Source organism: Ambystoma mexicanum, chromosome 5q (assembly GCF_040938575.1).
Source record: "Ambystoma mexicanum isolate Mex_15411 chromosome 5q, UKY_AmexF1_1, whole genome shotgun sequence".
Classification (NCBI taxonomy): Eukaryota; Metazoa; Chordata; class Amphibia; order Caudata; family Ambystomatidae; genus Ambystoma; species Ambystoma mexicanum.
The window spans coordinates 677,834,494-677,848,313 of record NC_090933.1 but is presented as its reverse complement, the minus strand read 5'-3'; positions in this window follow the sequence as shown (position 1 = coordinate 677,848,313).

Sequence of the window (13,820 nt, the reverse complement as noted above, 5' to 3'; positions counted from 1 at the left end):
TTTCCTTAGTACTACCAAGCTGCCACAAATGGAGTCCATTTCTATGGCCCATCACTAGAGTGCGCGTAGCTAGGGAGCTAGATTCATTCATTGCAGGAGCTTTATATGCTTGTGACATAGAAACTGTGCACAATAAGCTAGCCACTATGGGTTCTGATGCCAGCTCTGCTATAGAACTTCTGGCCTAGTGGGGCCCATTGATATGCCCAGCACTGCTACAAGTATTGACAGCCAACTGAAGATGACAGAATTTTAGACATGAAGACATTTTTGTCTGCCATAGGGCAGGTCAACAAGACTGCTAAATACACACAATGCATTGTATGGCAAACATTGTTAAATCAGCAGGTGTTGGCTTTTTACTGGGTGGGGGCGACCATCCTCCACACACTGGCACGCAGAGCTACAGTTACCAGCATACATATGGATTGAATTGCTTGCTTTTGATTGCATGAATAACACATGCCATGCTTTGATGTAAATTAGTAGAATTGTTTTTATTTAGACAACCTGGTGCCCATGGGTTCACCTTGTTCACGAAATTAGATGGTTTCTGGTTGGGTTCCACCTACCTGGGGGAAGTGTCTAGTCACACAGCCCATAGTCACGCTTGAATGCCCTGGGATCAGGGGGAGGGTAGGCCCTTAGGGTGAAAGGCTGCCAGGTTTTAGAATTGGTAACCATACATAAATGCAATAGTGCATTGTAGATTAGACTACACTGGATTGCCTTGACATTCTAACTGCATGCTGCTTTTTAACTGACAATCAGTTATACAAAATTGATTTAGGTATTTTTGTGTAGGCCAGGTTTTGGCTAGAGTAAATGTCCATGTTCACTTGGTGTAGGTATTTTTTGTGTAGGCCAGGTTTTGGCTAGAGTAAATGCCCATGTTCACTTTGTGTAGATATTTTTGTGTAGGCCAGGTTTTGGCAAGGGTATATGTCACTGTTCACTTTGTGTACATTTTTGTTTAGGTAGTGTTTTACCTTGCATGCCACGCTAACTAACCGCTATAAGATAGTTTGCTTAAACCTCTTGCAAAGCCCCAAGGTCTTTATCGCTGCACTAAATACTATGTTGATAGGTATTAGTCAGCATTTGTCGCACAAACGTTGAATAGGGGTGGAATGTAGTGATACACGAAACTGCAACCTTGCCAATCAGGGCCTTAGATGACAGCATTAGCCGCTGAAAGCCAATAGTGTATTCAAGGTATGTGCTAAAAATGCTGACAGTAGTCTGTTGTAGCACTTCCATTATGCAGTAGTGAGCTACAAGGGATATGCAGGCCTAGTATGAAATAGGTCAAATTAAGCATTGTTGATAGACAGGCAGGGAGGGCCCCCAGCTATGTAGCTAATAGGTTTTTGGAGTGTTTGGAACATCATGGCACCTATATAGCGCTTAGATAGCCAGTCTTAAGCGCTATAAACACTAAGCTATGAGTGCATGCCTTTTAGAGCTTGCAGATGGGGTTAATACATCCCTGCTTCCCTTAGAATATTCAGCCTCACTAACGGTAGCCCTGGCTCCAAGCTAATCTTCCTTTTCTCTGGGAAGGTACTGATAAGACATTCCTCAGCCAGCGCAGATGGGAACCAAGGGAGGGGGTAGGAGCGAGCAGGGAGCATCTCAGAGAGAGCTGGGTTTTTTCCATGAGCCAGTTGCACAGGGAAAGTTCTGGAACTGTGCGTCATGGTGACTGACAGCAAGAGATTATAAAATATCCATGCACACATGGATCAGGGGGAGATCGCCTGTGGACTTGATTCGTGTACAGTCAGGTGCCCGGAATTGGCTCTCACGGTGTCCTCCAGCCTTGTTTTTCTATGAGCGGGGCTTGTTTTACAGCTAGCTTATGAAAAACCCAGGTCTCCCAGGGCTGATTAAGGGACGTAAGACTGTGTTTCTCTATGTTTCTCTATATTTCTCTATGTTTCTCTATGTTTATCTAAGTTCCATGTTTCACTATATTTTGCATTGCTCTTTGTTTTATGCTTTGTAATATTCTCTAACTTGAATCCCAAATGTATATGAAATTCACTGCTTAGAATAAATATGCTAAAAACTTTGAGGGTGTCATTTGTCACTAGCATGAGATCACTGCTCAGCACAATAGAACCTGTATTTTGGGCTGAATTGGGTATTTTTGCTCTCAAAGGGCTGGCCCCGAGGAAGATTTCGCCCATATCAAGACACTACCCTCTCAGCACCCACATGATGACGCCAATTCGGAACACCACCACGCCACCCCAGGTAAGATACAACACAGCCCACATTGCAACCCGGGGCATCGTGGAGCGCACATTCGGAGTGCTCAAGTCACGCTTCCGCTCCCTTGACCGTTCTGGCGGGCAGCTGTTATACGCTCCCCCAGTAGTGTGCAGGATCATAGTGGCAGCATGTGTCCTGCATAACGTTGCAACACGCCGGGGCCTGGCCGTGGACATGGTGGTGCCCCCACATCCCCAACCACATGCATGCCCACTGCGCATGGGAGGGGAAAGGGCACGGGGTGAGGCAGCCCGTACGCAGCTCGTGGCTAATTACTTCACATAAAATCACACCCCTGTGGAGTGCACACAGCCCTGGCACATACCAGCTGACAATCAATGATGATTGTAACTGACAATTATGATGTGTCAATGGACAGTCAACTGTCACAACCATACCAGCCTGAGATTGTACATCTGGAAGTGTTCCATTGTGTGCTTCCCTACCTACACAAACACCACCAATGCTGTGTTCAAAAGACACACTTCTATGCTGCTAAAATCATTACCCCCTTGCAAGACACAACATGACAACAGTGCCATGTCACCCAAGCCCTCCCCAGCACCGCCACCCAACACACCATGGCATGACATGCCATGTGAGAGCAAACAAAGTCATCCCCCAAACATGACACGTGTCACAAAGTACAGTGTCCCTAATGGAAACTGGCCACACACAATATGCCCACATAAATGTAGAAACAACAACACACATGACCAAATACTTACCACAATACAATCGACATAGCATAAACATGACAGTACTAAGGCAAAGGATACGTAGTCTTACAACATGAGAATGCCAGCACATCCACCACCTTCAATTGTACAGTGTTGTTGCCACGCACATCTGGAAGTGCACTGCTCACAACATGAACTCCATCTCCAAAGTGGACGGCCTTGTGAAGACATGAGGAATGAACCTGCAAATTAGGAGGGAGAAATGGATGCACAAGCACACATCAATACACCATACAGTGCACAATACAACAACAATATGCACTAGGAATGTATACACAGTATTGACTACAGACCGCCCACACAGCTCATGGGAGTCCAACGTCACTGTGTAATTCACTGTCACTTGGGCACACCCTTTGCAAGCCCATGGAAACGGGAAGCAGGAGGCCTGTGTGTCTCACGAACCCAAGCATCTAACCCAAACTCAGGACAAGCCTGCATGTGCCCAGCCGGAATACAGTGGATGCCCACGGGAGCCACACAAGGCAACACACTGCAACAAAAAATCAAAAATCAAAAATGGCCATGTGTGGGCCAGGGGGGTGGGGGAGGCCACCTAGGAGGTCTGAGGACAGGGTGCCCACCAACAGCCACCTGCGTGAATGTTGCGAAAAAAAAACACCTCCATGGGCTCATGGCCTGCACGGCTACTAAATAGTGGGAGATTCACTGCTGGATTCGCTCTTCTCAACCTCTGCTGCTGCTGCCACAGGAGGTGGTGGTGCTATGGGAGGCAGCCCACGCAAAGCCCTAGTTTGGTCTTCCATGGCAGCAAGCATGCGGGTGTGGAAGGCCTCGTTCTGGAGGGATATGGTGCGGAGATCCCCATGCAACACCCGACGTGTTGCCCGGACCTCCGCCCGAGTTGCCTGGTTCTCTGCTGAGAGCGTATGGGTGACGCGCTCCAGCAGCTGTTCCGTCCTGGTGACAGTGGAAGCCCCAAGGTCCACAAGAGTCTGCCTGAGGTGCCGGACCTCTCCCCTCAGGGCTTCCCTCTGTCCCTGGGCATCTATAGAAATTGATTCCCTGAGATTGTCCAGGGCCGCCTGTCTGTCCCTGTTGGACGCCAACATGTCTTCCCTGACTGATTGGCAAATGGAGTCTGTTGCCTGCTGTAGTAGCTCCATCTGCCTTTCTGGGGGGACAATGGAAGTGGCCACCCTCTCCATGGCTTGAGCAATCATTTCTGATGATGCTGCCTGTTGGTTGGCCATACCGTAAATGGATTGCTCCCATGCGGTATTGCCCGGTGGCGGACGGCCACCGCGTTGGCGGGCACCACACCTGTCTGGGGCAAGGCGAACTGCGCCTTGCTGTGTCGGCACTGCCTGAGGCTGGAGAACTGCATTTCCCCTCTGAACTGCTGGCCCAGGAACAGGATCAGATGTTGCGGAGTGTGGCCCTGCATCCGTAACCACCACAGGCGCACCTACCAACACTGACATCCCCATAGTGGGCTCTAGCCCTGGTGCAGGTGGGTCGGACAGAACAGTATCCCTTCCATGAACACATACCTGCGAATCCACATAGGCCTCATCCGAATCAACACCTGAAAAGAGTTCTGGGGATGTGCAGCCAGGGACACCCCTGGACAGTATGGCCTGCAGCAAGAGAGGGTTCTCCCCCACCACCAAACCACGTCCCCCACTGGTGCCTGGTCGTGCTTCAGATCCCTCCTGGGCCTGCACCATCTCCTCTCCCTCAACAGCATCAGGTGCGTCATCCTCTGCAAAAACATGAAAGACCAAAAATGGAAACAGGCATTAGCACCATGGCACGCTATTAGGCCAGACAAGCTACAGTACCAGTACTTGATTTACACATGTCCCACATGACTATAACCCTCCCATGCATGCACTGTCCATGAGTTGGAATGGGAGGAAAATGTCAGACACTGATGACACCAAGATGGGAGAGCAACACATCAGCTGCATGCTGGCTAGCAGTGCCATCACACATTGGCCTGTGAGTGGCATGTCCAATACACATACATGCCATCACACAGATGGCATGTACCATAGGCATGTCATATATGTGACAATAGGGCAGAGTGATGCGCAGTAGAAACAGGTGAATTTCTACAATCAGCCTGAATGAACACAGCTAAATACGGAACAATGTTGTAGCAAGATGCCACTTCAAGAGCAACTGGCGCGATGTAGTGCAAAATGCCTACTGTGGCCAGAAGGGATACTGTAATACCCAAATCCCGGGGCGCCGAATGCATTGGATGAAGCACATGGGTGGCCCAAAACACTCAGGCACACACACCCTGACCTGGCACTCAACCAGAACCCCTCCCACAAACAACATACACATGGATCACACACACATGCATGTGCACTCACCGGACAATGCCTCGTAATCTGGCAGTTCTCCCACACCTTGGATCTGCTCCTCTGTGACATAGGTCCCAGCATCATGCTCGTGTAGAGTGAGTTATATGTCCTCTTGTGGAGACCCACCTCCAGTCACCAGAGTTGCGGCATGACTTGAGGCCAGCTTTTTCTTTGCCCTACGCTTAAGGTCGTTCCAGCGCTTGTAGCAATCAACAGCTGTGCGCCTCATAAACCCAAGGGCACTTATGCTGTCCGCGATGGACTGCCAGTGTGCCTGACGTCGAGCAGGTGTAATCCTACACCCTGAAGTGACCAACATTTCGGCGTCATGTTCGGACACATACTGCACAAGTGCATCCAGTTCGGCATCATTGAAGCTAGGCTTCCTTGGTATGCCGGACCGTGTAGCCGTGTCGGGGTCATCAGCCTGTACTGGACGAGCACTCTTCCTCTTTCTTTTTGTGGGTGGTGGGGATCCGGAGTGCCCTACGCCGCTCTGGACACTAGAGGCAGGAGCACCGGTGGACTGTGTAGTAGTAGTGTGCAATGGCACACTGACCACATGACTTTCTGCAGGCATTAGCTGAAGTGTGATGATGGCAGGGGGAACTTCAGTCTGATGTACCGGGACCAACACTGTCCTTGCTGGGAGAGTCAGAGCTGCGGTGGACGGAGCTGCAGCTGCCCCTGCAGCCTCCCCACCCCGCCTACTCGGGGCAGCAGATGACATGGCTGCCCCTGTACCACGTGGCCTGGTAACACTGGCTTGCGCCGCCACCCGTGGCCTAGACTTGGCGACCTGGAGGTCAGCCTGGGAGTCACCCTGTGCTAGGTCAGGTGCCACAACGGGCCGGTCCAACAAGGGCTCAGCAGGGATGGTGTCAGCCACGTTTCCCTCAACCATGGGAGGGGGGGGATGTGTGTCCCTGACTGGTCCTCCGCACGTGGGGGGCTAGGGGAAGTCTGAAAATCCTGCCATGTCCCCTACCGCGCCCAAAACGCCCACGTCTTGAGGCTCGGCCACCTTTGCCACCCTTACCACTTGCTCGCCTCCCAGCCATGGCACTGATGGAGTTGTGCATATGGGAGTTGCAGTGGACAATTGTCCTGGGCAATTGGGAGTCAAAGGGGTAGGGTACTAGATGGAATTCGTACCCAAGTACTCTAGCAAGGCTGTATGGAACCCCTGGGGAAAGATGACGGGTCACGCAACGCACAGGCACTCCTAAAACAGAAAATGACGTGCATACGACCCCTCGTAGACCACGTGCGTGGGAAAAGGAACCTGCACTACGCTGTGGCACCCAGAAACACAAAAATGAACGTATGCGTGTCACACGCAGCCTACAATGACCTCTGAAGGGGTACGCTACACACGGGGCTAGCACAGTTGGTAAATATGTGCGCGACTCACCGTCTGCCTGGGAAAAGAGCGTGAAAAATATGCGCGTGTGCGCGTTGGCAACACCCCCGCCAAAAGAAGAATTGAACACTGTCTGAGGAGACAGGACAAAAGGAGAAGTCAACGCTGTTTGAGGAAACAGGTCGAAGAGAAAATCAGAAAAATACTGACAGAGGTAACAGGGAGTACGAACTAGAAACGCTGTGAAGTAAATCGCGTGTGAACTGACAAGAAGTACAGATTTCACCCACTCGCTCTCCACGGGAAGCACGTACAAGGAAATGACGTACTACACGCACCTTTTAAACCGCACCACACGTCCAACGTCACTTCCGCGTATACGCACTGAGGCACTATCCTCCAATTACGCCGGCTGACACTCAGACGTGCAGTTTTTGGTCTTGTAACATTCCCCCGGGTACAGGGACACGCCCGCGCGTGTCACGTCACAGACGCGCCTGCGCTGTCAGGGCCTTTGGTCCAATGGAATCGCGTACACAGGCCAATCGCGTGTGGAACTTCTCGCGCACCTCTGAAAGACACGCGCCCAGGCCAATCGCGTGTGGAACTTCTCGCGCACCTCTGAAAGACACGCACACGCTCCCCCAGGCCCGATCACGTGTGAAACTTCTCGCGCACCTCTGAGATACACGCACACGCTCCCCCAGGCACGATCGCGTGTGTAAACACCCGCGAGCCCCTGAAATACACACGCCCAGGCCATTCGCGTGTGAAACTTCTCGTGCACCTCTGGAATACACGCGCCCAGGCCATTCGCGTGTGAAACTTCTCGCGAGCCCCTGCAATACACGCGCCCAGGCCATTTGCGTGTGAAACTTCTCGCGCACCTCTAGAATACACGCGCCCAGGCCATTCGTGTGTGAAACTTCTCATGCACCCCTGAAATACACGCGCCCAGGCCAATCGCGTGTGGAACTTCTCGAGCACCTCTGAAATACACGCGCCCAGGCCAATCGCGTGTGAAACTTCTCGCGCACCCCTGGAATGCACGCGCCCAGGCCAATCGCGTGTGAAACTTCTCGCGCACCCCTGAAATACACGCGCCCAGGCCAATCGCGTGTGGAACTTCTCGCGCACCTCTGAAATATACGCGCCCAGGCCAATCGCGTGTGGTACTTCTTGCGCACCCCTGAAATACACGCGCCCAGGCCAATCGCGTGTGAGAGACTCCTCGCGCGCCTCTGGAATACACGCACACGCTCCCCCAGGCTCGATCGCGTGTGGGCCTTCTCTGGCGCACATTTTTTTCCTGCCCAGTGACGCTACCGCCTGCTTTCGTGTGGCGGACATGTATGGGCCTGTGCGCGTCTTTGGCCGTGCGCTGTTTTTCCCTATTCGATTCCATGAATACGTGTTGCAGGCGAGCGTGTGGGCGTTCTGTGCACTTGCCTCCTGTACTTCCCCCGTGACGCCCACATTTTCACGAGTTGTTCCCCATTCTGCGTGTGACGCCCCGTGTTACGCCTACTTTTGTTATGTGCGCCGCGCTATGTGCGAATTCGCTGTGGCCTTATCGCACGGCATTCGATGACCTGTGCGCCAGCGTGCGCCGCGCACTTTTTCAGCGCACATCCCACATTTTGCGCGTGCACGGACTTCCATGAATTGATGTGCAATGTTTTCTGTGCGATAATCACACTTGCACTGCGATTTTCGCTATTTCACTGCGAATCGCACGTTTTCGCACGTGTGCGCCGCTTGTTTCGGCGCACATTAATTCCATGAATCGGCCTGTTAATAGCTTCAGTGATCTCTTCGGTGGATATGGGTAGTTCCAGGGATTCCAGCTGTGATGTGTCTCGGAGGGGCATGGTGCTGAGATATTCTGGTAGATTGTCTAGTACTGTGGGTGTCCCAGACATGATTGATTTATGGTGATTCAATAGTTCTTCAGTCTTTTCAGCCACGGAGTAAAGCATTTTCCCATTTTCCCTTCTGAGTTTCAAGATATTGTTTCGGCTGTGGATTTTCTTCAGTTTTTGCGCCAGCACCTTGTTTGCCTTATTCCCTTTATTGTAATAGAACTGCCTAGTAAATGCTAAGGCCTTTGACGTGCGATCGGCGCAATGCATTTCCAGCACTGTTTTGTCTTTCCTTTGAGCTCTCTCCTTTTTCCTGGAGGTGTGCAATTTGAGTTTGTCCTCTAATTGCCTTACCCTTTTCTCCAGTTTAGCAGCTATGATATTCGAGATTCTTCTTTGTTCCGTTCCGGCGCTGATCAGTGCGCCTCTAACGACGGGTTTCATGGCATCCCAGATGATGTTGATGGGAGAGTTTTCCGTTGTATTTTCGTTGAAGTAATTGGAGATTGTTTCCTCAGTTTCTGATCTGATGCATTCATCTAGTAGCAGTGATTCGTTAAGTTTCCAATGTCTGTGAACGGGGTGTTTTTGACCTGAAATGGCTAGTTTGGCTGATACTGGAGCATGGTCCAATAACATACAGGTGTGGATTTCTGCGCTATTAAGGCATGGGAACAGCACTCCAGATATTAAGATAAGATCTATTCTTGAGAAGCCTTTATGCACACATGAGTAATGAGTGTAGTCTCTCAGGGTGTCATTGAAGAGCCTCCATGCGTCTACAGTTTTGCATTCTCTGAGTAGTTTGGCTATTGAGAGCGCATGCGCAAAGTCTGTATTCGTGTGGGACAGAGTTTTGTCTATTTGTGGATTTGGCATATAGTTAAAGTCTCCGCTCATAATCAAAAAGAGACATTTTAAACAAAGAAAGGCATGCAGGATAGCAACAAAACTAAAGAACAGCAATAAGACCTACTTGAACAATATCAAACGGGCCGGCGTCAGTGAAGTAATTGGACCGCACTCTCCCATGAAAGACAACCCGCCCCTGCAAAGAAGACAGGACGGAGAGCACACCTAATTCTACCACAAGGTAAGGAGAGGGTGCCAGAGGGACTGAAATCATACGGGGGTGGAGGGAGGATACTTACCCCAGTCGGTCAGCCTTGAACACAGTCCTCCTGTATTTTCAGGCAGAACCTTCCCCGCAGACCACATCAGAGCAAAGCTGAGAAGCATACCAGCGAGTAACCCGGCTGGGTGGCGTCCCTGTGGATACCAGGTGAGCGTAACAGCCCTCTGCCCCAGCAAGCACAATGTTGTGTCTATTCAGGGGCCCCTCATCCCCACCAACTCCTTACCTTCTGCCGGTAGCCACTGTGTTCCTTCCTCGTTTCACGTGCCGGCGAAATGTAGCGTATAGTGGTCTGCTAATTGTAGCACTGTCGCCTTTGCCAGGGTATCCCAACCGGCCCTTGCCTCGCGCAGGCTGTATTGTTTGTGTGTCAGCCCAGTCACAGTGCCGAGCCTGGGTTTGGTTGTGTGCAGGGGGGGGGGGGGGCAATGGCCCTTATACAGTCACTGGGAGTGGCGGGGGGAGGCCCTCTGTCTTATCAGGTGCTCCAAATTGTCTATTTAGAGCCCCTGCACCTCCATCAGCTCCTTACCGTCTGCCGCCGGCAACACTGTTCCTTCCCCACTTCTCGTGCCGGCTCAACGTACCGTCCAGTAGTCTGCTGGATATATCTGTTCACCCGCTCACACCGCCGGTTGCAGTTGCTCTGGGGGCGTAACTCTGCAGTGTGTTTGCCCGGCTCCTGTCCCATACGGCGCGCCCAGCCCAGTCATCAGCTACTGTTCGGGTGCAGCGATCGTGCTTCTTCTCAGGCATGCGCTTCCTTTGTTCAGTCCAGAGCCGCCCAGTACGCAGCTCGCGTTGCCCCAATCTTCACTAAGACTGTGCATCTGCCGCCTTTATGCTGGTCCTGCAGCGTCCGAGGAGCCAGCGGTCTTAAATGTCTCTCTCTCCCTTGTCAAGCTCTCACTGCTCTGCAACTCTCCTCACCCTCCTCAGAGCTTGCTCCGTCCCATTCCGGCAGTCGCCATTTTCGACCTTCTCACCGGCTCTACTGTCCCTCGGTGGTTCGACAGGAACACAGATCGCACGTTCCTCATCCTTTCACACAGAGCTGCACTATTGGTTCAGACGTCTGTTCATTCTTTTGTGAGCCATTTAAACAGCTTTAAGTGTATATTTCCAGCTAATCGTTTCTTGGATCTCGGGAGCTCTCAGAGCTTTCATCCGCCTCACATGGCTGTAAGCCACGCCTCTATACATCATAAACCTTGACAGAAATATCATGTACGCGCACAGACAAACACTATTTGGAGTAGCATGAAGATTTATTCAAGATATACGCGATGATACTTAGTGAACTAGTTCCTCGCCAACACGAGGGGCCAATTCAATAGATTTCTCACTTCCCGATGTAAGTACATCAAGCAGTGAAGAATAGACAAGGTGCTTTAACGAATAGAACAGGATACATACAAACGCCAGTAAATAACAGAGATGCGAGGAGTGAGTGCTAGCATAATTTTATAAATTAACAAAATTAAATTTAACATATATCAGGCAAAAGGTTTACATAGGTTTCCATGTCATTTCATCGCGAGATGTTTTTTCGTGGGGTTTTTTACCGTGATTTTTTTTGTTGAAAAAACCCATCAAATGTTTTTAACATTTATTTTTGGGGAGGCCCACCCCCCACAACCCTGTTCCCTTTCAGTTTATATCTATATCCGATATATATAATTTTTTAACCCCCCCCCAAAACAATTAGATGAGATTTTTTTGATAAAACATTTGCGGTAAAAAAACCCGCGAAAAACCGTCCTGTAATGAAAGGACGTTGTACCCTACATAGACCGTATTTACAGAAGGAGTATCACGTTGTTGGAAAAAATATTATGACTAAAATTAGGAAAATAATTAACAAGATGATGGTACGTTTTGTTACAGAGGGGTTCATCCCACTTATACAGGACAGACCGCACAATGGGACACAGGACTGATCGTAAGGCACCATTCTGTGATTATTCAGAACACGGATTGTTTTTAACATGTTAGAAAAGAGTTACTAAGGGTAACGTGTTTACACTGTCTTCCCTGCCTAGCGTAAACCAAACTATACCATACTGTGAAATTACAAAGTTTGGAATATGTTTACTCTGATTTATTGGATAATGAATTTGGATTGATGCCACTTTATAATCTTTTTTGTATTGTATTCACTGACACTTTGTGCATTTCTTTTCTTTGAAACCCTCAACTTCCTTCCCTTTCTCAACCAAACATTTCTGTCACAATATTGTATCTGTATGTTTATGATGATTTATTATTCTTACACAAATGAATGGAACCAAAAATTTGAAAAAGGCACTTAGCCGAAACACGTGTAATCAGAGGGCACACACACTCGAAGATTAAATCGTGAAACCATAAAATCAAACTTTGGCGCCTGTCTTTAATGAGTATATGTACAAACATTACCTGCAGTACACTGGACATGGTGGGGTTCATCTTCAACAAAGAAAAGTCCAACCTACATCCAACTTCAAGTTTATTGGAGCTAGATTCTGGACAGCCACAGGCATAGTGCTGCTGCTGGAGCAAAGAGCATGCAGGATTCGGAACCTGGTCCAGTCTTTGATGGGTCAGCGGCAGGCTACAGCAAGATTTTTTTGAAGATACAGGGTGATATGGCCGCCTGTATGTTCTTGGTCTCTTGGGCCAGGTTACACATGAGGCCACTGCTCTCGCAGCTGCACAGGCACTGGATTGATGAATCACAGGATTTCAAGAAACTGAATACCCTGGGAGAATCTGCAGAGGTGCACCTTTAATAATTGAAGGATGTTCATATCAAGGCGGTAGAGAATTTGGTGGCGGATCATTTGGGCAGGGTTTTCCTGTCTGTATCATGGGAACTGAAGCAGGATATGTTTCAGTTGATTTGTCTGCAGTTTGGGACCCCGGTTACGGATTTGTGTGCTTCCCCTCACAATGCAAACGTGGAGATAGATGTTTTGTTCCTGGTTCCCTTGTCAAGGGGCCTGAGGCATAGATGCGATGAAACATTGCCCCATCAGCTGCCCAGTGTATTGCCTCCGGGAAATGCAGCTGCCCATGCCTCCCCTGTCCCCTGTGGTGTCCCACAAGGCTGCTGCATCTTGCCCAACCTTATACAATGTCTACAACAAACTTCTTTATAACCACCACGACTCCCTGGGGATCTCTTTCACTAACTACGCGGACAATACCCAGATCCTCATCCCCCTCTCAGGTAAACACATACAAGACTCTAGCAAGATTAACACCATCTATGACATTACACAAGCTTTTATGGCCTCCCACCAACTATGTCTAAACGATGACAAGACAGAAATCTGATGTTTGGACCTCCTTTCTGCCTAGCCAAACTAGACTCTGCCTATCACTGTTTTAACATCGATGCCTGCACCATTCCAGTCTCCTCTAGCGTTAAAACGATCAGCGTTTACTTATACTCTAGTCTCAGCATGACCGGGCATGTTAACTCTATCACCTCTTCAGCAGCCCACACCACTAAGATACTGAACGCCACCAAACATGTTCTCTCCTCACAAGACTGCCTAACCATAGCAAGAGCTACCATAGGCTCCCGGCTCAACTACTGCAACTCCCTCCTTGCCGGCACCTCACAACGCAACCTTCGCAAACTTCCAACTATCCAGAACAATGCCATCGGGTCTCCAATGAATCTCTCCAAACGGGATCAGGTTGCAGGTCTTAGAAGAGTCGCCCACTGGCTTTGTCAAAGAATGCATAAAATTTACAATCCTCTTGATCACGCATCGCGGCCTCTCTAACACTGTGCCACCCTACCTCTCACAAAGACTCAATAAGCACACCTCCAACAGACCTACAAGATCTTGCTACAGCCATAGACTTATGGCACAACACTTCAAACACACAAGAGCTAGGGGCTCCAGCTTCCCAGTGATCACCTCTCGCATCTGGAACAACCTCCCACCCCACATTCGCTGTAAGAACCCTCCCACTGGCCGTTCAGGAAACAACTTAACTTATTTCAATAACTGTTTTGTTTTGTCACTGCTAGGTAACCTTTTGCACCTCCCTTCCTTCCCCGTCCCAATCTGCCTCTTACCCCTTGCCCCCTCTTGCAACGAGCGCCTC